The sequence below is a fragment of the Miscanthus floridulus genome, chromosome 5 (genome assembly GCF_019320115.1).
Source record: "Miscanthus floridulus cultivar M001 chromosome 5, ASM1932011v1, whole genome shotgun sequence".
In the NCBI taxonomy this organism is placed as follows: Eukaryota; Viridiplantae; Streptophyta; class Magnoliopsida; order Poales; family Poaceae; genus Miscanthus; species Miscanthus floridulus.
Window position 1 is genome coordinate 49,986,483 of NC_089584.1, and position 23,928 is coordinate 50,010,410.

General features: G+C 41.9%; 1 pseudogene; it reads right to left on the reverse strand.

The window, feature by feature from the left end:
- LOC136454619 (importin subunit alpha-1b-like) overlaps positions 1-23,928 on the reverse strand; it is a 110,088-nt pseudogene that overhangs the window by 1,151 nt on the left and 85,009 nt on the right.

Below are 23,928 nucleotides of genomic sequence, written 5' to 3' on the forward strand. Positions count from 1 at the left end.
TTTCTGATCAAAGAATCATAAGGTGCCAAAGTACAGATAAAAGAAAAAAATTTCAAGAATAATAAAGAATACATACCAGGTAGCATACTAACTGAAAAAACAACTATAATTTACCAATCAGAGAGGACATTATTGCACAAGTTGCACTACCATCTAGATAAATGTCACTCTATGCTTTCTTTTATGCTCAAATTTGTCATGATTTGTTATCTTGGCAACAAAGACTGATAAGAGATATACTAAAGCAATATCTGATATTGGATGCTAGATAGAAAGAATACCTGAGTATGCACTTCATCCCCTGCGGCAATGCTACCAACCACAAGCAGAGAAGGAACGAGCACCGAAGGTAAAGGATGGCTAAATCATTTTTTAGTAGCTTGTGCGTCAGAATTTGTATTTATATTTCTCAAACTATAAAGTCTAGAGTTAATATAAAAAGGAAAAACTTACCTAAGGAACTCAACAAGTCGAGGGCATGCTCCAGTTTCAATCACAGCTTCGATCCCGGCGTTGTCATCAGTACCACGAGACAAGTAAAACATTGCCCAGCAGGCATCACTAAGGACTGCCTCGTCTTCAGAGTGAATGAGTTGTTGCAAAACTAGGAGTGCCAGCTTCACCTGCTTGATCACAAAACCAACCAACCATCAGTCATTAAACAACATATGTAGCTAGTACACCATCAGAGAGAGGACCTCCATACATGTTCAAAGTTGGGTTCTCCACGGCAAAAGTTGCTGAGAGACCAGGTAGCAGTTCTCAACAACGAGAGTCTAGGGTTCCCATTAAACAGCTGAAGTAGTGGAAAGAACGCACCATGTGCATGCACAATGTCACGGCACTTTGCAGAATCACCAGACACATTGCCCAGGACCCATACAGCCTACAAATTTGAAACAAATCATCCTTTTATACTTCACACACTATATGTGCCACTAATTGCATGAAATGTTTGCGCAATTTAAACAGTGATAGTTTGTTTCCTAACATGCCTGTTCACGAACATCCTCATTTGGTGAGGTGAGAAGCTTCACAAAGATGGGGACGGCACCAATATTAACAACCATCATGGTGTCCTCTGATGATCCAGACGCAATGTTTGTGAGAGCCCATGCTGCCTCAAACTGCAGCCACGATGTCACACCCAATTTTAAGAATAAAATAGGATGCAAAATCTTATATGCGCCCAGAGATCAGTCACACACATAAGTCGACAAATTATGAATAGTATCATCACAAGTGTTTATTATATCACGAATAAAACAGAGTCTTCACATAAATGTAGCAGAAGTATAAAGAAAAAATCTCTCAAGGAAGCTCCATATCACAGGGACGTCAACTGGTTGACCACAAGTCTAATAGTCCTCAGGGAAATCATCATTACCAAAGCTATCTGTTATCCATCCGAGATTTTTATCCAAATAATGAAAATAAACAAGCGTAAGTACATGTCGTACTCAACAAGTGTAACATAGGGTTCATGAGGCTCAAAAGGCTTACACCAGTTTAACATCATTTAGATTTTAGTTGTCATAATTTTAGCTTAAGAGTAGCAACAAGTTGTTTCAATTTCCAATGCAAAACACATGATCAATGTAAACATGAATAATGAATAGCATAAACAGATAATTCTGAGCGTTCATCTATTCCGTAAATGTTCCAAGGCCGCTCGTGACCGTGAGCACGACTGATATACCAGTTTTACACTCTGCAGAGGTTGTACACTTTCACTGTGAGTCGTGATACCCATATGCCCGGGTTAATTACTCCCTAACACTTCCAAGGTGAGTAGGCAGGGGTCACTATGAAGCATTTCAAAGGTTCGTCTAATAAGTTAGGACCATTAGATTCACTCAGCAAACAGATATAGGAACCCCCTGTCAAATGGCACAATTCCCCCACGGCTATACACATAAGAATAGAGACTGTCCTATACCAGATTCGTCAAGCCATTCTTACGCCAATAAAGGTAACCACTAATAAGCTAGAAAAAGTCCTCATACTGAGCTAAAGTCAGAGCCATGTAGCCCTCACAGCTGTACTGTAAGTCATGGATGATCACTTACGGATAAGTTCTTAGGGAGAGGAATCTGAAGCATTTAGAAAGTAGCTAAATACTCCAGCCCCCTAATTCCAAGTTGCTAAAAAGTCATATTTTAATGTTTATTGCATATACCATTAGTCAAGTTATAAGATCATGGTTTAATTGAGCTCTAGCAAAGCTACTCAATGCATATCCTATAGGTGACAAGGTATAAGTTCAATTCTAGGGAATTCCTATCAAAGTGACACATGCAACATGAATTTAATGAATTAAGTGAATAGGAAACAAGAATGATCTCATGCTATACTTACCTTGAGCAAAGTACTCCTGCTGATCCAGCACGTTAAAGTAATACTCTTGGTCACCCATGAACTGCTCACCGTCTATACTCGATAATCACAGCAACATACAAGCACCCAGATGCAATCATGCATAGCAAACAAAAACTATAGATTTGAACAGTACACTAATAGCATAAAACCAAGATGAAAAGTTTGGAAAACGAATCTACGTCTCGCTATGAACACACAGACGCGAAGATCATAAACATCGAAGCTAAAACGAAGAAGTTATGAATTAAACAAGATTTCCCTTAGTAAAATAATAGATTAAATCTAACCTTGAATTTTAAAAGTTGAAAACCTACTTAACAGTAGTATAAACATGTAGATTACTTAATTATGAACCTAACACAACTTGAACGGATCAAATCGAAGTTAAAACTGAGATTTTATGGCTAAAACAAATCTAGTGGCAAAACTATAAATAGCTGAAAACGTATTTTAGATCTACCCGATGCAAAATACGCTTTCAAAAGAAGAAAACAGAATATGAAAAGGCGCTATGGACCACGGGTTAAGACTCAAGTACTTATAAGGACTCTTTTGCAAAATTCCAAAATGAAGGGGTATCCTTCATCTGGGCCCGTCGGATTAGACTTGAGCGGCTGAGATTCAATCAGGTGGGTGAGAGGCGACGGCGGCCGGCCGGACAGGACGAGCGCGGCGGCGCCATGGACGGTGAAGCGATGAGCTCACCGGAGACAATGGTTAAGGGCCTATGGTGCTTGATTTTTCGAACGGAAAAGTCCGGGAGAGAGAGGAGAGGGTGGGGATCTCACCGAAAAGTTTTTCGCGGGTGGAGAAGGCGTGACGACGATGACCCACGCGGGATGGTGCATGGCGGCACTTAGGGCTACAGCGGCGGCTCGGCGAACTCTATGCGAGGATGAAAATCTTGCAGCAAGGTGGGATAGGGAGGCGGCGTAGGCTCGGGCGGTATTTATGGGGCATGGAGACTTGGGCGGCATAGCTCACGAGGCGTGGCAGGGTCGAACACAGGCAGCGTCGGCGCGGTGATGTCCGAGCCAGTCATGAGACAGAGGAGGATGGAGATGCCATGACAGGTAGGCCCAGCGCGTCAGTGGGGAGGGAAGAGAGGAGAACGGCGTGGCTGGGCCTTCGGCGAACTAGGCCAGCGCTGCTGGGCCACGCAGAGCGGGCGCAGGAGGGAATGAGGCGGCCAGCACTGGAAGCCGGCTGAGGAAGACGGGCCAGCGCGAGGAAACAAGGCCACGCGGGAAGACTGGCCAGCGACAGGCCAACAGGCCGGAATAGAGAGAAGGAAGGAAAAATCCTTTTCTTTTTCTTTTCCTAATTTTGACCCAAATTTTGAATGCAAATTCAAATCATTTTGAAATGTAATTTCAAACCACACAATACAAGAAAACAATATGCAGCAACATGAATGCACATACATGATTGTGACCTTATATTTGATTTTATTTTTAGTAAAATTATTATTTTCCTAAATTCAAATGCCCATAAAATGCATAATAAATCAAATTCCACTTTTTTAAAATATTGTAAATTTTAGGGTGTTACAATTCTACCCCCTTAAAATGAATCTCATCCTCGAGATTCGGATGATGCTTACTCAAATAACTGTATGTATGTTTTCCTTAGATCCTCTTTCTTTCCCTAAGTAGCCTCATCTTCTGTGTACCGATTCCACTAGATCTTACACATCTTTATAACTCGGCTCATCGTAACTCTTTCTGCTGTCTCCAAAATCCTTACCGGAAACTCCTCATAAGTGAGATCTTCCTTAACTGTAAGTTCTTCTAATAGTATCTGCTCCTCGGGTATACGCAAACACTTCTTCAATTGAGACACATGGAACACATCATGTACACCTAACAAACTCTCAGGCAATTCCAACTGATAAGCTACTTCTCCACGTCTCTCTAAAATCTTAAAAGGTCCAATATACCTTGGTGCTAACTTCCCTTCATATTAAACCTTCTCACACTTCTCATAGGTGTCACCTTCAAGTAAACATAATCCCCTACTTCGAAAACAAATTCTCTTCTCCTAGTGTCGGCATAACTTTTTTGTCGAGACTGAACCACTCTCAAGTTATCTCTGATCATCCTTACATGCTCTTCTGCGTCTCTTAAAACATTTGGTCCAAACACTTGAGTTTCTCCCATTTGATTCTAAAACAACGGGGTTCTACACTTTTGTCCATACAAAGCTTCGAAAGGTGCCATATTGAGACTTTTTTGATAACTGTTGTTATATGAGAACTCTGCATAAGGCAAACTCTTGTCCCAACTTGTACCAAACTGCAATGCATAAGCTCTCAACATATCCTCTAATATCTGATTAATTCTCTCAGTTTGCCCATCTGTCTAAGGATGGTATGCTGTACTAAAATTCAACTTTATTCCTAATGAACTGTGTACTTGCTGCCAAAAATGAGATGTAAATTGAGTACCTCGATCAGACATAATTTTCTTGGGAACTCCATATAGACACACTATCCTCTCCATATATAATGCAGCTAATTGGGGACCAGTATAGGTAGTCTTGACCGGTAAGAAATGAGCAACTTTAGTTAATCAATCCAATATTACCCAAATTGAATCATAACCACTCTGAGTTCGTGGTAACCCAACTATAAAGTCTATACCAACTTCTTCCCACTTCCACTTAGGTATCTTCATTGGTTGTAGCAATCCTGCAGGTCTTTGATGTTCAGCTTTGACTCTCTGACATGTATCACATAAAGCAACATATTCAGCAACATCTCTCTTCAATCTGTACCACCAATACTTCTCCTTCAAATCCAAATACATCTTGGTACTTCTAGGATGAATAGAGTAACCAGATTCATGTGCCTCATGAAGAATTGCCTCTCATATAGCCTTATCCTCAGGCACACATAGTCTTTTCCCAAATCCTAGAGTTCCATTATCATCCATACAGAAACCTGGTGCTTTGCCAATCATTATGTTCTCTGCTATCTCTTTCAACTTCGCATCCTGTAACCGACCCTTATGTATTTCTTGCTCCAGTTTAGACTCCAACACCAACTCCACTGCATTAGTGACAAAGCCCAAATTTAGTCGCTCAAACTCAGCACACAACTCACTTGACATAGGTGCCACTTGCACCTCATTGGCATAACTCTTCCTGCTAAGAGCATCAGCAACAACATTCGCCTTTCCAAGATGATAATGTACCTCCAGATCATAATCTTTGATCAACTCCAACCATCGACACTGTCTTATATTCAGATTCGTCTGAGTGAAAATATACTCCAGACTCTTATGATCGGTATAAATATCACTCTTATTTCCGATAAGATAGTGCCTCCATATCTTCAGAGCATGAACCATGACTTCTAACTCCAAATCATGAGTAGGATAGTTCAGCTCATGCTTTCTCAACTGTTGGGATGCACAGGCCACTACTCTTCCTTCTTGCATAAGAACACATCCTAGACCTTGACGAGATGCATCACAATAGATCAAAAAGCTCTTGTTCAAATCTGGTAAAACCAACACTGGAGCGGTAGTCAACCTCTTCTTCAACTCTTCAAAGGTAGCCTGGCACTTCTCGAACCACACAAACTTAGCATTTTTCTCCAACAAAGCTGTCATAGGCTTAGCAAGTTTAGAGAACCCTTTTATGAACCTTCTATTGTATCCTGCCAATCCCAAGAAACTTTGAATCTCTCCCACATTAGTTGGTGGTTTTTAATTCATCACATCTCTAACCTTACTTGGATCTACTGCTATTCCACCATTAGAGACAACATGGCCTAGGAAAGAAACTTCCTTCAACTAGAATTCACACTTGCTTCGCTTAGCATACAACTTGTGTTCTCTGAGCTTCTGCAAGACCAACCTTAGATGTTCAGCGTGCTCTTCTTCTGTTTTGGAGAGTACCAATATATCATCAATGAATACCACCACAAACTTATCCAAAAACTCCATGAACACCTTATTCATTAGGTACATAAAGTAGGCAGGTGCATTGGTCAAACCAAAGGACATAACAATGTACTCATACAAACCATACCTTGTAGTAAAAGCTATCTTGGGTATGTCAGTTGCATGAATCTTCATCTAATGATAGCCAGAACGAAGATCAATCTTAGAAAAAATATAAGCATCTCTCAACTGATCAAATAAGTCATCAATTCTAGGCAATGTATACTTGTTCTTGATAGTAACCTCATTGAGTGACTGATAATCAACGCACATCCTCTGAGTACCATCCTTCTTGTCAACAAATATAACCCATGCTCCCCAAGGTGATGAACTAGGATGAATAAAACCTTTCTCCTATAACTCTTTTATTTATTTCTTAACTTCCTCTAGTTTGTTAACCCCCATTCTATATGGACGCTTAGCTATAGGTGCAGTTCCAGGTAATAATTCAATAATAAACTCAATGTCACGGTCAGGTGACATACTTGGTAAGTCATCGGGGAACACATCTAGAAACTCATTCACTACTAGGTCCTCCTTGTAGACGCTATCATCAAGCTGGTTCACTGTGGCTATCGGTTGTTTCTGCACTACAACATCCACACTAATTCTTTGCCCATTCGGTGCGGTCACAACAACTACCCTCTCCTTACACTAAATCACTCTTGTTGTTGCATCATCCAATCCATACCTAGAATCACATCAATGTCAGATGTCCTCAACACAATGGGGCTCACTTTAAACTCTACCCCCCTCAAGGATGGACTAGTCGGAAGACAATGATATGAAGCTTGCATACTTCCTCCCGGTGAGTTTACTAATATGGGATTTTGCATGGCACATATTGGTATGCTATTGTTTCTAACAAATGCTTGTGATATGAATGAATGTGAAGCTCTAGAATAAAAAAGAATAGTGGCAGGGGTTGAGTTGACATCGAACGTACCAAGCATGACTTCTAGTTCTACAAGCGTTGTCTCAGTAGACACATGGTTCACCTTTCTTGTGTTGGGTGCTGGCTTCTATGGTGTTCCCTTCTGATTACTATGCTGACCCTAGGATGTTTGCTGATTCTGCTTCCTGGGGCAATGGTTACCATAATGCCCAACTTCTCCACAACGATTGCATACGTTGGGGGTACTAGGTGCACCGGTCTTCATGGGAGTGTTGTTGGGTGTTCTCTATCATGGTGTCTGCTGACCACTCTGCTACTGGAGACATTGATTACCATTCTGCTACTGGTTTGGGTTGCACTGAGGGTACTGACCATGATTCCACTGATTGGGTGGTCCCTGGAACCTCTGCTGGAAGCCTCGCTAAGGATTGGTACGCAGACGAGTATTGCTCCTAGAGCCTATCCTTGAAGCCTCCTCTTCTTGGCCTCCATCTCCTTGCGCTTATTGTTAATAACAATGGCACGATTTACCAGCGTCTAAAAGTTGGGATATGTATTGGACATAAGCTAGAGCTGCAGACTATCATACAGACCCTTGAGAAAGCGGCGCTGCTTGTCGGCATCATTAGCCACTTTATTCGGAGCATAATGTGACAGTTGAGCAAACTTGTCATGATACTCCGCCACAGACATAGATCCCTGCTTTAGAGCTCTGAATTCCTCCTACTTGAGCTCTATCAAACCTTCAGGTATATGATAGGATCGGAAATTCTCTCTAAACTCCTATTAGGTGATAGGAGGAGCATTAGCAGGACGTCCATACTCAAATGACTCCCACCGGTCTTGAGCTTCTCCCTGGAGCTATCCTGAAGCATACAACATTTATGCTGATCATCGCACTACGCTATGTTGAGCTATTTTTCCACTGCACGAAGACAATCATCTACTTCTAGTGGATCAGTGATATAAGAAAACATCAGGGGACGACCCTTCAAGATTTCACCACGCTTGTCACGCGGTGCTCCACCAACCTGCTGGTTCTGCTGATTCTACACCAACGCTTGCATGAGCTGTGTCTGCACTGCCAGAAGTTGCTCAATTGTTGTTGTTGGTGGTGGTGGTGGTTGTGGGGGAACACCTTCACGACCTCGGCCTCTTCCTCTTCCAGACATCTGCTATCCAACACAAATATTCAAATTTTAGAGATTTCTAAGTTAAAATACATTCTAAAAATTTTCTAGACGAGTCTCAACATCAACAGCTCGGTAAAACAGTCATATCTTGAGTTGCAGATATCCAAAAGAGGCTTACTTTATATGGTTGGAAAGCTTAAGAAATTATCTACAACTTTTATTTAGACCATATTTCCAGATTATGTCGTTAGGTTACTAAAAAGTAGAGTACAACCGAAACTGTTCATAGATTCCAGACTGCACAGAAACTTTATCTTGAAACAACGATATCTCACAAACCAGATCAGATGTGAGGGTGATTCTAAAGGCATTGGAAAGATACTTAAGGCTAGTTATTCCCATAAAAAATTATAATTTTTGGTTGAGTAGATTTTAATTGGCATGGAGATAAGTGCATACTGCTCTGAAAAACAGATTCCGAGAGAATAAGATATACCAAACCCAGCTATTTATTTATTGACCCAATCGTTAATATTCTTAACTATAGAACTTACGGATAGGCCCACAAAGTTCCAGCACCCATTACAAAAATCTAACTTACACATAAACATAATAACAAATTAACTAGACACATCAATGTTCATACTGCACTAATAGACTCGACTAGACTCATTCTACTATCGTTTTATTACATAAAAGGGACTCCAACATCTATGGACGAGGTTTATGGGGAAGCTCCTCGTACATCTTTGGCAGGTTGAGGCACACCCTTTGCTCATCTATCACCTATTGGTGTCTCTTAATGATTTTCTATTGTGACTTCAACTGATCCTCCAATCGGCGCATCTTTGCTATGGACTCATAGCCAAAGTGTACCATGACTTGGGTTGTTGGATCCGTGCCCTGCGGGTCCATCATTGCCCATCCCAATTCCAGGTGTTGGTGATGGAGGAATCGATATTGGCCATCCTTCATATCCTCGAATCGACGACCACGGAGGCCTATGCAAGCTTCAGCGGTTGCATCTTCTATGCTATCCTCCATGGTGGCACAGTGAGCATGATGCGTAAAGTTTGAATCCAGCTGATATATGCCTTTCTGCTCGTCCTTGATGGAGATGCACACCCTGGTCTTCCAATAGGTGTCTTCTAGAGGGTGCATATGTTCATTGCAGATGTACTCCACAGCTGCATCCCAATCTCCATAGTAAGTCCAAAGAATACCCATAAGTCGGTGGTGCGAAATGGAGGATTCACACCCCGGCTTATACCAGACCTTTGTCGTCCATCCTAGGGGTGGGATCGGCTCATCCTCTTCAACGACATCTTCCTCCTCATCATCATCGGATAGTTGGATGACCTTGACTTCTTTGGGTTCCTCCTGGACTGGCTCAGGCATAGGTACAGGTGTTGGCGAATCAAATTCTTGTTCCTGGGGTTCCTCCTCCTCAGATTCTATGGACAAACCACGAGGCGGGTAGTAACCTTCGGTGCTGATGCGACAGTCTTACTGGCATGAGGCATCTACAGAATTAGATTTAGTTAGTTAGATTAGAAGCAATAATTTTCATAATAGAGTAAGACAAAAGAAGTATAAAAGTTTAGCAAATAATAAGAGTGAGATAGAAAGCATGAAATGAGTGAAGCAAAAGAAACTAAAATGACCATTACTAACTAGGCTTACGTCCTACAGTCAATACAGCTCTGATACCAATCTGTCACACCCACGACAAAACCAGAAAAGAAAAAGTAAGTTTTCATCATAAACAGATCAGGATTACCACCATTCAATGTTCAAGCAAGTTCACGATTCATCATAGATAGATTGGGATTATAACACCATACAATCTTCAATCAAGCAAGTAAAGCAACATTGTTATATGTTTGAGAAGCAGTACAACCAATTTTGAGTTTATAATATAACTACAAACAATATCTATATCTGCATTCTGCAATGCACTACTACGGAGTCATAAAGCTAGTGCAACAGTTTAAGACTGAATCTGCCTCAAAAGTAGTAGCATTGTTGAATTGGCAGAGTCACTGCACATACCTAGAGCTAAGGGTAGTCCTCCATGGAAAGCAACTGTACGAAGCGAGGCAGAACTCCACATTCAACAACCTCCTTAATTTGGGGATCCCGCTCTGATAAATGAATCCATTGTTAATGATCAGAGAAGATAAACGTATATTTTGGTTGCAGTTTGGACAACCACACACAGTAACGAATTTGAATGCAAATTCAGTAGTATTTATTAGACGAAAAGTTTCTCTATGATTCTAAAGGTTCAAGAAAATTCAGACAAGTTTTATTTTATTATGCAAATTAAAAAGGCAGGGATTGGAAAATTAACTATGAAAAAAAGCTAACATACCGACTGACAGCAACTTCCTGAACTCCCTGGCCGCCTCAAATTGCCTGCTGCTGTCATCTGAGTATAACCCCACGGCCCACTGCATCAGGTTCGCCAACTACACCCGCAAGATACATACATACAGAGAAAAGAAAAATCAGTAAATGAAACAGAACGAAATGAACAAATCTACTGTAGAACAAAAGGAAAATGAAAAAAAACACCAACACCAAACCCACCATCTTCTCAAGGGCTGACGGTTGTGATTGCGCATGCGGCGCCGCGTCGGAGCAGCGCTTCCTCTAGAGGGCGCTCCCGTGGCTCTCCTTGTGGATGCTATCCATGGCGCTTATGCGCCACCGTAGCCCGTCGGCCGCACTCACCGACGCCTTGAAGCTGCTCCAGCGTAACTCTGCCTATTCGCTCAGCCGCAGCCACATCTTGGATGGTGAGCACACTTCGATGCTCTCTCGTCTCATCTTGTCGGAAACAACCTAAGTGCGCGACGATTGAAGCGATGGCTTAGATGGAAACATGACTACAAGAGGAGGCGTTGGTGGTCGGGTGGGGGTCGTCGGGTGTCGCATTTATACCATGTACGAACATGGAATCTGAGAACTAGACTTCCATGTGGACCAGCTCTACCAAGTCGGTAGGTGCTGACATGCCGTGTAGCCGTAGGTAGAGGACGGAAGCAGCCAAGACCAACCCCAGAACAAAAGGGACCAAAGTTGCCTACGAGTTGAGATGGGGGGCTATCGATTCATTGTCCTTTCAAATCTAAAGTCCCGTTGTGATCCGAGAATTTGCTGCTGGGCCTAAACTTTGGATTATTGGACTCGCTAGCGTCCCGACATCTAATCTGGAGCGTTAGCGTCCGGACGATGTTGTGCGTGCAAGAGGAATGAAGCGTGTGCCATGTGTTTTTCTCATGCTCACCACATGGGGCCCACACCTCTGTTCAGTTTCTCGTGCGTCCATCTGTGCCTGCTCGACGATGCCTCAGCAGTGGGCCCGTGCCGTCCGGGCCTCACCTAGCAGCTGCAGCGGGTGGCTACGGTACGTGGATCCAATTACAACATATGCAATATCATATCTACTTTTACAACATCTAGATAAAAAAACTTGCAACATATGTTCGAAACAGCTGAAATAATTGCAACATACATCTGAAACACTTGCAAAACACCTAGAAAGCACTTGAAAGTCAGTGCAAACATATTCAACATCCAGATGAAACATCTGAAACACTTGAAACATACGCTTGCAAGATTCATGTATATAAAACATCCAGATCTACTTTTATAATATTCAGATGAAACACTTGCAACATACCGTCTCATATAGATGAAACATTTAGAACATACACTTAAAACATACGTGTATAAACATTGCAACATGTGCAACATCCAAATCTACTTTTGCAACATCCCGATCTACTTTCATAACATCGATATAAAACACTTGCGACATACCTCTGAAATACCTAAAACACTTGAAACATATGTTTGCAACATGTTCTTTCAGAGCAAACATCTCCTTGCTGCTTTGGCGAATGAAGGCTCATCGGCGCATGGAGGTCACCGGTGTGCTCGCCAACAACGTGGAGCTAGGTGGCGATGCTCAGAGGGCGAGTGGGTGGCGCATGGAGTTCACTGATGTGCTTGCCGGTGGCATGGAACTCACGTAGCAACGCGGAGCTGAGTGGCGGTGCATAGAGGGCGGGATGGGTGACACGGGCGGCAATGGCAGCGGTGGCACAGAGGGTGGGTGAAGCGTCCAGTTGATCGGATGCCCTGATCCTAGCATTTCTGTTTTAATTATAACAACCTTATGTGCTTAAGAAAACATAAGTAATTTTGCTCCCTTGTAACATGTTTTTTGGGTAAGCGGGGAAAACAGTCCGCAAATTAATCGAGAACTAAGCTATCGATAGAAAAATCCTTAACTACCACATCACATCAAGCATCAAATTAGAGCTAAAAGCTAATTAAATTTCATACCACACCTGAAATTAGAACATGAAGTTTTACAACAAAGCGGCAAAATTGAGATGAGGGTATTAGATTGGCCCATAAAAGGGAAAAAGAAGTTTAGATCGGAGCTCAGCTAGGATAGGCAGTGTAGGGCTAGAGGCACACCTCACCATCATGGGCTTGTGGAGTGACCTCTGAGAGCCATTGTCGAGAATAGAGAAATTTATATCTAAATACTCAGGACACCTATACGGTCTAGATTGCGGACTAGAGGGGGTGAATAGTCATTTCTAAAATTAATCGCGTCGGCTAACCGAAACAAATGTGAAATTAAAATTATTGATCTAGCTAAGACTATACCCCTCTATCTAAGTTTACAAGCACCTTATAAAGATTCTAATTAGGCATTAAAGGTGTCAGACTAGCTAGAGCTCACCTAATCAATTCTAGAGCAAGGTCACACAAACCTTTGCACTAGTATTTTACAACCGGGGAGCTCCTACACATGCTAGTGATGTGAAAGCACAAAGCTCCTAAGCTCACTAGCAATGCTCAATAACAAGGCTACACAGGCCAAATTAGAGAGCGCAAATCACTTAGCTACACAAACTAAGTAATGTGACTAACAAGGTTACTCAAACCAAATTAATCACGCAAGAGAGTTACTTCTATGCTACACAAGCAAGAAGGTTACTAGCAAACTACACAAAGTCAACTAATTATAAGAGCAACTACACAAGCACAATGTATATGAAAGTAAATACAAGCTTGTGTAAAGGGGATGCAAATCAAACGGGAAGACAAGGATGACACGATTATTTTTATCCCGAGGTTCACTTGGTTGCCACCAGCTGGTCCCTGTTTCATCGACCATTCACTTGGTGGTTCGGGGGCTAATTGGCACCACACCAAGCCCACACGTTGGGCACCACAAGAACCCCACGGACCAAGTGAGGGTAGCTCAATGACACACTCAGCTAGAGTTACTCTTCATGGCTCTCGCGGGCAAGAACAATACCCCTCACAATCACTTCTCTAGAGCACCGTACAATCTTCTTTGTGTGCTTCAACGGAGACCACCACCAAAATGTCTAGGAGGTGGCAACCTCCAAGAGTAACAAGCACCACCGGCTTGCAACTTGATCATCTAGTGTCACTTGATGCAATCTCACAATGCAACACACTAGAATCACTCACTCACAATGGATTCACACTTCTTGCAAGCACAAGTGAGTTAGAGGCATCTCAAACGAAGAACACACAAGGACAACACATCCTCAAGGTGCTCAACCTCAGCCAAGCCTGAGCTCCACCTATATTTATAGCCCCCAAGACAAATAGAGTTGTTGAAGACTTGGAACACATTTTTGTGCGATCACCGGACAGCAATGTGCAGGCACCAGACAGAGGGTGGTGGTGCCCAACGATCGATTTGCAACGGCTATTTCAAACTAGCCGTTGGGACCCTATGTGACACCCTAGTTTTAAGCATTGCATTTGGCACTTGCATTTCATGAGCACAAGCTTCATCCAAGCATTCATGAGCATGGGCATATGAAGTTTCATTCCATCCACCTTATCTTTATCACATGTGATGTTGATTATATACATGCATATGCTTGTGATCATGTGTGACCAATGCAAGAGATGGTTGAGGTCACAAAAACACATTAGACACATCTAGGATGGAAAATGGAATAATGTTTGTATTCATGACATGGGCCAAATTTGCTTCTAAGTCCTAGTTTACTCAAAACTTCATTTTTCATGATACTACTTTGACTAGAGTTGAACTATAGGATAGATTCTTTGCATGGTAGTGCACCCTTAATGAAAGTTGTAGTTCTTGACATGGGTAACAAACTTTATTTAAGGGTCATGAGCTAATTTAGTGTCTAACATAGCCAAATAGGGCCCACAAGAAGCCATAGTATGCTGTTTTTAGGACTTGAAATTTTACTAAGTCAAAAAGTTGTTTACAGTTTCAAGTGACCTATTTTAGAGCATTGTAGCTTGTAAACCAGCTCAAATTAGACCAAGATCATTCAAGCAAAGTTGTAGATCTTCTGTAGCTCTGCAATTCTTAGTAATGATGTTTTTGCTAAAACACCATGGATTATGAGATCTAGGAGCTCAAAGTCGCGTTGTCAATCGACTAAATCAGGCCTGATGGCCGATTTCAAACAGCCTCGGTGGTCAACCACGTGTAGGCCAGGCATGCCATTTGGCGGCCGTACACCGGTGTTGGGCCCGTCGGTTAGGCCTAAGGGGAGAGAAGAGGGGGAGGGCAACGCTACTGCTCTCTCCCATTCTCACACTCTTGCTCACGCACGCTAGAGCTGAGCCGCGCCACGCGTCACCATCGCTGCACCTCCGCCATGCTCGCACGCCGTCACCATGCCGCATCTCTGACCAATCCATCTCGCCCATAGCTCTACCACCATCTCCTCTACCTCAATGACCCACCATTATAGCCGTTGTAACCTAGGTGAGGCCACATCGCGTGTCACCATCGCCGCCATGGTCATGGTGCACCGCCGAGCTCAAGCTCACCCATGGCCAGCCATCTCCACTACTCCCCCTACCTTCCTCTCATTTGGTTCATCATTGCTTTAGGTCATAGAAGCTCACGTCATAGCCTGTTTAACCGCTACCACTGTAACCATGCGAGAACACATGTTCACACCATGCACATCCGCCATGGCTGTGAGCTCAAGCTCATCGTGGCCAGCCCTAGCTGGCTTCCCTTTCCTCCCACTAGTGTTTGTTTTAGTGTCGCTAGGAACCTTAGCACCTTCCTCAAAGATGGAGACTCACCATCGGCAGCTGTCTCGTCAAAACAGTGACATCACCATCGCCACACTCGCGCCGTCGTGTCGCCATGCACGCGACCGTTCCTCTCCGGCACCGCTACCAGCCCTAATCTGGACCCGCTAGGTCACCGCGAAACCATAGCCGAGCTCATCTTAGCCTATCATGGCCGGAGTCGACCGGTGTGCCACCGCGCATCACCGCCGTACTGCCATGGCCATCGTCAAGCTTGCTTTGGCGTGCCTTTGAGCCTATCATGGGTATCATTCGACGCGGGGTGTCGAGGGGAGCACGTTGGTGGTGGCCTCGCCGTCGACGAGCTGTGGCTGATCAACCACCATGCCCTGCTCTGTGTGCCTATCAAGTGGGGTTCGTTGACCCATGGGACCCGACTGTCAGTCGCAATGGGTGCACTGGACCGGGTGCATGTAGTGGATTTTGGGTTTTTGAATGTTTTTCTCTATTTGTTTTCACAGATTTGAATACAAACTTTAAAAATTCATATCTGGAGTTAGGAGTATCAAAATGGGGTGATCCAAATTTTGTTGGTTTCATCATGAAGTGTACTATTTGATTAAAATATGAAACCTATTGTTTGGGGTAATTTTCTAGGGGAATTAAATTAAGCTAGTTAAGTGTTTTTAAAATAGTTTCTATCTTGTAAAATGAATAACTTGAGCTAAGGAAGTGCTAAAAATGTGATTCCAATTTTGTTGGTCTTGTGTTGACATGTTCTAGATAGGAAAAATACTAAAATTATAGTAGGCATACTTGAAATATAGGCTTTCTATCTAACCTTGATTAATTGCTAATTTCTGGTAAAATTAATTGGGGTAATTATACATAACTTATGATCTTGAAATTTTTTACACAATGTTATTATGCTAGGATGGAAGCAAGAAAAATATGAAATTTGTTGTTTGACACTTTTCACTAGGCTAAACTATTTTTTTGCTAAAATAAGCCTATGCAAATTGTCATTTTTGTAGGGGTTGGTGTGCTTATTCAAATGGCATGAAATTTATATAGTAGACTATTGGTGTTATATGTAGGATACTGTAATTTTCTTAGGATTTATTGGGCATTGAAAATATTTATCCTCTAAATCACCCTATTGTATAAGGAAATTAATAAATGAATATAAATGAATTATTTGGGCTTAACCATGAGGTTTTCTGTTAAGCTTGTGATGCATGTGATCTGTCTATATTAGTAGTTGTGCTTAGAATTGATTGGTTATAGGCAACTAGTTAATTAGGTCTCTATAATTCAATAGAATGGTTGCATGTGTTGTTTCTGTTGTGGTAACAACTTCGTGAAGATAATGATCTTTTCTGTGAAACTTGTTATTAACAAAGTTGTAAACAATTTTATAAGCTTTCTAGGAAGTCCACAGTCACTTTGGTTGGGTGTGTAAAATTCCATTTATGGTCAAACAAGTGACTGATGTCTTGCAGTCCAGAAAATACTTTAATGGAAGTTTGTTTAATTACTAGAGCGAAGTTATGCACCTACTTAGTAAAAGAAAGTTAATCTTGTTATCACCCTAATTCCTTGATGTTAAAGACAATTACGATTATGCAATTCATCATATCATATCATCCTTGTCATTACCTATGCATCCATGATATCTTATTTTGTGCTTATGCATATAGGATCGCCCGAAAGATCGCCATCTTGGAGTTAGAGGCCGAAAAGGAGGAGAATCAGGACGCACCACAATAGGTAGCTCCTAAAAGTGAGGAGCTGGCTCCCAAAGAACTACTAGAGTGCCCTGACCATAGGCCCACCTCTTTCCTAAAAGGCAAGCCCCGGAGCATTCTAAGCCTACTATGTTTTACAAATATTAACTTAAGTCCATTTTTGTTTGATGCATTAGGTTATATAACTTGATTGAAAACTCTTGATGCATATAATTTTCTTGTCTAGACATATACCTTGAACCCCGTATAGGTCTAGGATTAAATATATGCTTAGCCATGCTTAGCTCGGTAGAAGTTGGGTGATTTTCTATCACCTACGAGATATAGGTGGATACCAAAGCACGGTTAGCTATATTTGCTATCATGGAAAAGAACCATGGGATAATGCAACTAGAGCCTAGGCAAAGTTTATGTATAGGTTGACTCATGTGATTCCGTCTGTGCCAATTAAGGACCGCATTATTGGAGGCCCTCTTGTCATTTTGAACACATGCCTCTCACTTAGCTGGCCGGATAACTCATTCCGACCATAAAGCCGAGTAGGTCAACTCAAGCCAGGCCTTGTTCTATTAGAGTGCACACACTGGAGGTAGCAAGGATGTGTGGGGAGCCGGTGTGAGGCTAAGGGCAGGTTAGAGTCCTGATCGACCTAGCATCCAGTAGTGTCTGTGAGGGTGCGGCGCTGATCAAATCCGCAAAATGTGTACCTAAGTTTTGCCAAAGGTGACCTATGACTACCTTGGCATAGGTATGTCTGGGTTTGTATTAGGAATAACTGCCTAGCTAGTTGTAATCGATTCGAATCATCATCTCCCCAGATAGTGAGAAAACTGACTAAGCTTCTCCATTGTAGTAACTTGATCGAATATGATGGTTAAAAGGAACGCGCAAATATTACACCAGATATGGTACTATTGTTTGCTTCACCTTAAATCAAGTGATTGCTCTAGTATAGGTGCCAACCTAGACATGCTTAATTTTAATAGGTATAACTTGTTGCTATAATAACTGGTCAGATCAAAATATATATTACTTTCACTTTTACGCAAAATGTTGTCAAGCCTCCTCCACTTATATAGCCTTGCATGATCCTTGGTGTCATTTTATTTTTAGTTTATGACGGGTAAGTCTAGCTGAGTACCTTCTTGTATTCAGGGTTTATTTCCCACTTGTTGTAGATAACACAGTCTATCATGAATACTGTAAGAACTGCTTCTGTCCCGCTGTGGACGAGGAGTAGACCATGGACAAGGTGCTTCTCATTATCTCCTCTACGATGCTTTTCTAGGTCGTGATCGTACACTGGCAAGTATTTGAATAATGGTGTGAGATGTTAGTTTAAAAACTATCTTTACTTCTGCTACTACTTTATTTGAACTTAGGTTGTAATAACTTCTTTTGTACTCTGATATATGTTGATGTAATTGTGAACTTTGTGTAACATGTGGCATGTATGTTGAATCATGTACGATCTTGCTTGTGTGTTGGATTATTCGAAATACTTCGTGATACTCGATGGACTACCAGGTTTATATGGGCTCATGTATGACAGTGCGATTGCTTTATTGGTTGCCATTGTACTTGTGCTCTTATAAATTGGTCGGTTCTACCATAGGTGGTATCAAAGCAAGATTCAATGTTATTTGCCATATGTGTATTTAAAACAAAAGTTTTTGTTTTACAAAACCTGTTTTGGCAACTTGTAGTTATATATATAGGTTTTCAAATCTAAAATTTAAATCTAAAGGTGTGCTAGTGATCATTTCCCTTATGCTTAGTTAAGGATTTTAGGTGGCTTAATAAGTATTAACATGGGGTTTTTATTTCTGTTGTCCATACGATATGCTATTGTATGGATGACATTCACTTGAGTGGTAATGTATGGATCAAATGCCTCTACGCCCATGGTAAGATGATGAGTGGCATGATCGCAAGATGTGAGCGTACAGTATAAAGGGAGAGGTAGCTTTGATACTAAAGTATATATATGTTTCATATATACACTGAGGTATTTAATTATGGGTGTAAGGAAAATGGACCCTTGGCCCATTCACTTTGGATTTCGGTGTTTGATGACCAACACAACCAAATTGGACTAATGAATTTGCAAGTGTTTGTTTTGTAGTCCAACAGGGTGCAAGAAGTGACTTGGATGAAGGCGACATGATGATCCGATGATCAACACCTTAAGCAAGACCTTAGGAGCACAAGAAAAGACCCAAGAGATCAAGCAAAGTCCAAGCATGAAGATAGGAACCAAGCCGTATGTAAGATCACGAAGAAACGAGCTCGTAGATGTGACCGGACGTAAGGACCGGACGCTAGAAGTGTGACCGGACGCTAGACCGGTGGCTCGGCAGACAGGCGACCGGACGTGAGGACCGGACGCTGGTGGCAACCGACTAGGCGTAGGAACGCAGCGTCTGATCGAGCACAGAAAGGTTCCAGAGCGGCATATCTATGACCAGACACGTTCGGTGGTAGGTGACCGGACGCTAGCCAGCGTCCGATCAGTGTTTTGCCGGCTCAACGGTCGGGACGACCGGACACGTCTGGTCACAGATATTTCAGCGTCCGGTCAGTAGCAGTTTCGCGGGAATTCGACCCCAATGGCTACTTTCTTAGTGGGGCTTATAAATACAACCCCCAATCGGCCATTTGAGGTGTGTGGAGCTGAGAAAACATACCAAGGGTGTTGATACACCATTTTAGTGATCTCCACATGCATAGTGCTTAGTGTTTTATTAGGTGATTAGCATAAGTGCTTTGCGAAGTGCTTAGGTTGATTAGACCACCGCTTATGCGCTTGCTCTAGGTGTTTGCCTAGTGTTTAGTGAGGTTTGCATACCTCTTGCCACCCCGTGCTTGCGAGCACAAGTGTTGTACGTCGGAGAGGCTTGAAGTCTTGCGAGATCACACCAACCGCGTTTGTGGTGTGGCCGCCACCGTGTACCAGAGGGAACAAGGCCCGTGGCATTTCGGCCGGAAGCTTGATAGTGAAGATGGTGGGGAGCATCTGGGAGAGGCTTGTCGAGAGGCACATCGGAGACCCACTTGCGTGTGGGGAAGGCCCGAGGCTATCCACGGAGTTACCCGACCAGGAGCTTGGCCCTTACAAGGGATTCCTTGCGAGGGGCTCTAATGAGGACTAGGGGGAAGCTTGCGCGCTTCTCGATACCTCGGTAAAAATACCAGAGTCATCGATGGGAGTTTGCATATCTCTACCTTGCTCTTTAGCTTCTGCATTTACATTGATTACTTTAATATGTTTGCGGTAGAGATAGCAACACACTAGCAAAACCATAGTTGCACATCTAGATAGTTTATCTATTGCATAGGTTTTGCTAGGGTTAGAAAAAGAGGCCATAGTTTAGAGTAAGATTTTTAAGTTGCCTAATTCACCTCCCCTCTTGGGCATCACGGTCCCTTCAATTGGTATCAAAGCCAGTTGGCTTATATTTGGACCTTTGGCTTAACCGCCGTTGAGCCGACGCTATTGTCGAGTGGTTGGGATGGATACCGCTAGGCCTCCTCAATTTGATGGCACTAACTTCCTCTACTATAAGGCTAGAATGGCTTGCCACCTTGAGGCGGTTGATTTAGGTGTATGGAGAGTCACTCGTGATGGGATGAAACCCATTAAGAATCCTGAAAAGCCCACAAAGAGTGACGAAAAAGAAATGCATTTTAATGCTAGAGCTAAGAATTGCTTATTTGGATCATTTAGCATGGATGTGTTTAACCAAGTGTTCACCTTAAATACGGCATATGAAATTTGGTTAAAACTCCAAGAGCTCCATGATGGCACAAGTAATGTCCGTGAGCAAAAACATTGTCTAGCTAAGCAAAACTATGATTCCTTTGCTATGAATGATGATGAGCTTGTTCGTGATATGTATTCTTGATTGAATCTAATTATCAATGAACTCCATTCAATAGGATTATTAAAGCTAGATGATGCAGACATCGTGAGGAAGATCATCTCCGTTCTACCACAAAAGAAATATGCAAGCATCATCACCATTCTTCACAACATGGAGAACTTGAGCACCATGACCCCGGGCATTGTCATTGGCAAGCTAGTGGCATTTGAAATGTCATGTAAGATGGGTCAAGAAGAAGCATCTTCATCAAGCAAAGGCAAAGCTCTCGCTTGTAGCGAGAAGAAAAAGATGAAGGGCAAGAAAGTTGGGTCAAGCTCAAGCTCAAGCTCCTCAAGTGTAGAAGAAGAAGATGAGGATGACGATGATGATGAACAAGAATCAAGTGATGATGATCAATCTTCCTCCTCCACCTCTGACCTTGATGAAGAATCAATCAAACTTATCAAAAAGGTGGAGAAGATGATCGTAAGGCTCAATGTCAAGGGTGTGCCCATCCAAATTCAAGACCTTGTTTTCACTAATCAAAGAAACAAGCAAAGAAAAAGGGGATGCTATGGATGCAGCGAGTTGGGGCACTTTATGGAAGTTTGTCCAAACAAGCCCACACCCAAGGCAAAGAAGAAGGCGTGCAAGAACAAAGCCCTCACATCAATAAGGTCATGGGATGATTCTTTAAGTGAAGAAGATCATCACAAGAGGTGAGGGTGCAAGCACTCATCATCAAGCTCTTCTCGTGTGTGCCTTATGGCACGAGGTAATGAAAGCTCATCCTCTAGTGAGAGCGATAGTGATGATGATTTGCCTTCTTATAATACAATTGTGCAACAAAATCTTAAATATGCTAAAGTTTACACTAGTCAACAAAAGAAGCTCAAAAATTTAAAAAGAAGAGCTAGGTAGTTCACAAGAAGCATACAAAAATTTGCTTGAACAATATGAAAACTTTGCAAATCTCAATGTTGAACTGTCTACTAAAATTGAGCAACTTGAGGCTAGTGCAACAACAAATGCATGCACAATCAATGATGAGCAACTTTTAAAGAAAAATGAAAAATTAAAAGAAAAGTTAGGTAGCTCACAAGAAGCATATAATAGTTTGCTTGCTAAAATGGAAACCATGTGCAAACATTGTGATGAGCTAACTAATAATTTTGCTAATCTTGAAGCCATTGACACAACCCCCACCAAGGCATCTAAAAAGAAAAGTTCTATCTTTAACATGTCTAAAAAGGATGCCTCTACTTCTTGTAATGATTTATGTTTAGACTCACCTTTGTGCAACCAAGTTTGTGTTGAGAAAGTTATTGTAGATACATGCACACAAGAGGTTGCAAAGGAGAATGAGCGACTCAAGCAAGAAGTAGCTCGCCTCACCAAGGACTTGACTCAAGTGAAAGGCAAGGCAAAGCAAACCCAACTTCATCAAGATAACACCGTCAAGGGAGTGAAGAAGCTTGATGAAGGACAAACCTTGGTTTGTTACGTGTGCCATAAGGAAGGTCACAAGTCCTATGAGTGCAAGGTGAAGAATGGGGGAGCAGCAAAGAAGGAGAAAAAGCAAACAAGCAAGCTCTCCAACACCTACACCAACAAGGTGGACAAGAAGGCCTCCACACCTTATCTCTTGAAGAAGAAGAAAAATGACAAGGTGGTGGCCATCAAGGTAAACAAGCAAGCCAACAATGGGGTCAAACACTTTTAGGTGCCAAAGGAAATCATTTCCAACATGAAGAGCACCAAGAAGGTTTGGATTCCGAAAGGGAAGTAAGAAGTCCGTCGGACATCGGGGAATTTGGAGACTTGGCAAAGTTTGGGTGCATTACATGGGGTGCATCATGATGGACAAAGTCATTACCAAGTAGGTTAGTGAATACTATGGACCCAAATTCCCCTTCCCATGTTAGGTAACTAGATGTCATTACTTTCAATTAGTATTTATTTCAATTGGTATTATCTTTCAATTGGTATACTCTTAAAGCATCTAGTTATCTTTCATGCCTATGTTTGCATTTACATGTTTAAATCTTTTGTCATGCATTCAATAGGTATATCATATGGTAGGCTTGCACGGTTCCTTTATCAACCCTTGGAGCAAACCTACATGGTTTAAAATTGTTTAGGAGCACGGCACATAGCTTGTTTTACAATTAGTTATCTAATATGTGCCAAAGTCCAAATTGTAGATAATCTCTCCTAAATATCATCTTTCAAGTGGTATTTTAATACTTAAATCAATGTGCACAAATTTTACAAGTATTCAACACTTGTGTGCACATATTTAGGGGGAGTATTTCTACAACTTGGATGCTTTGAGACTAACACTTTTTCAAATGGTATCAATTTTTCAAACCTATCACATGTGTAGTAGTCTCATTGTAAGGAAATTGAAGTCCCCGGTGTTAAGCATCATTCTTCAATTGGTATAATCATGTTGATTTCATTTCATATTTATATGCTTTCTCCATGTATTATATAAATTAAACTCTCTTGTACAATAAATTGCTAATTATGCATATGCTTTGCTTTCTACCATATGTATGCATATATTTAGGGGAGCTTAGTCTATATAATGTGAGAGTAAAAAATTGTGATTCATTTCACTCTATACTCAAAGGATCACGAAGTTTGACCCTCCCTTGTGCTACTAATGTCTTTCTTTTCGGTGTTTGATGCCAAAGGGGGAGAATTTGAAGGACCAAAGACAAGCATTTAGTTACAAGTAGTAATGGTCCGAGAAAGGGAGAAAAGTGAATTATGGGAGTCTAAGTAAAGAGAGAATTTTTTTAGAACACTAGGCTTTAATCCATAATATCACATGGGGACATTTGCAAGGGCAAGACAAGCTTT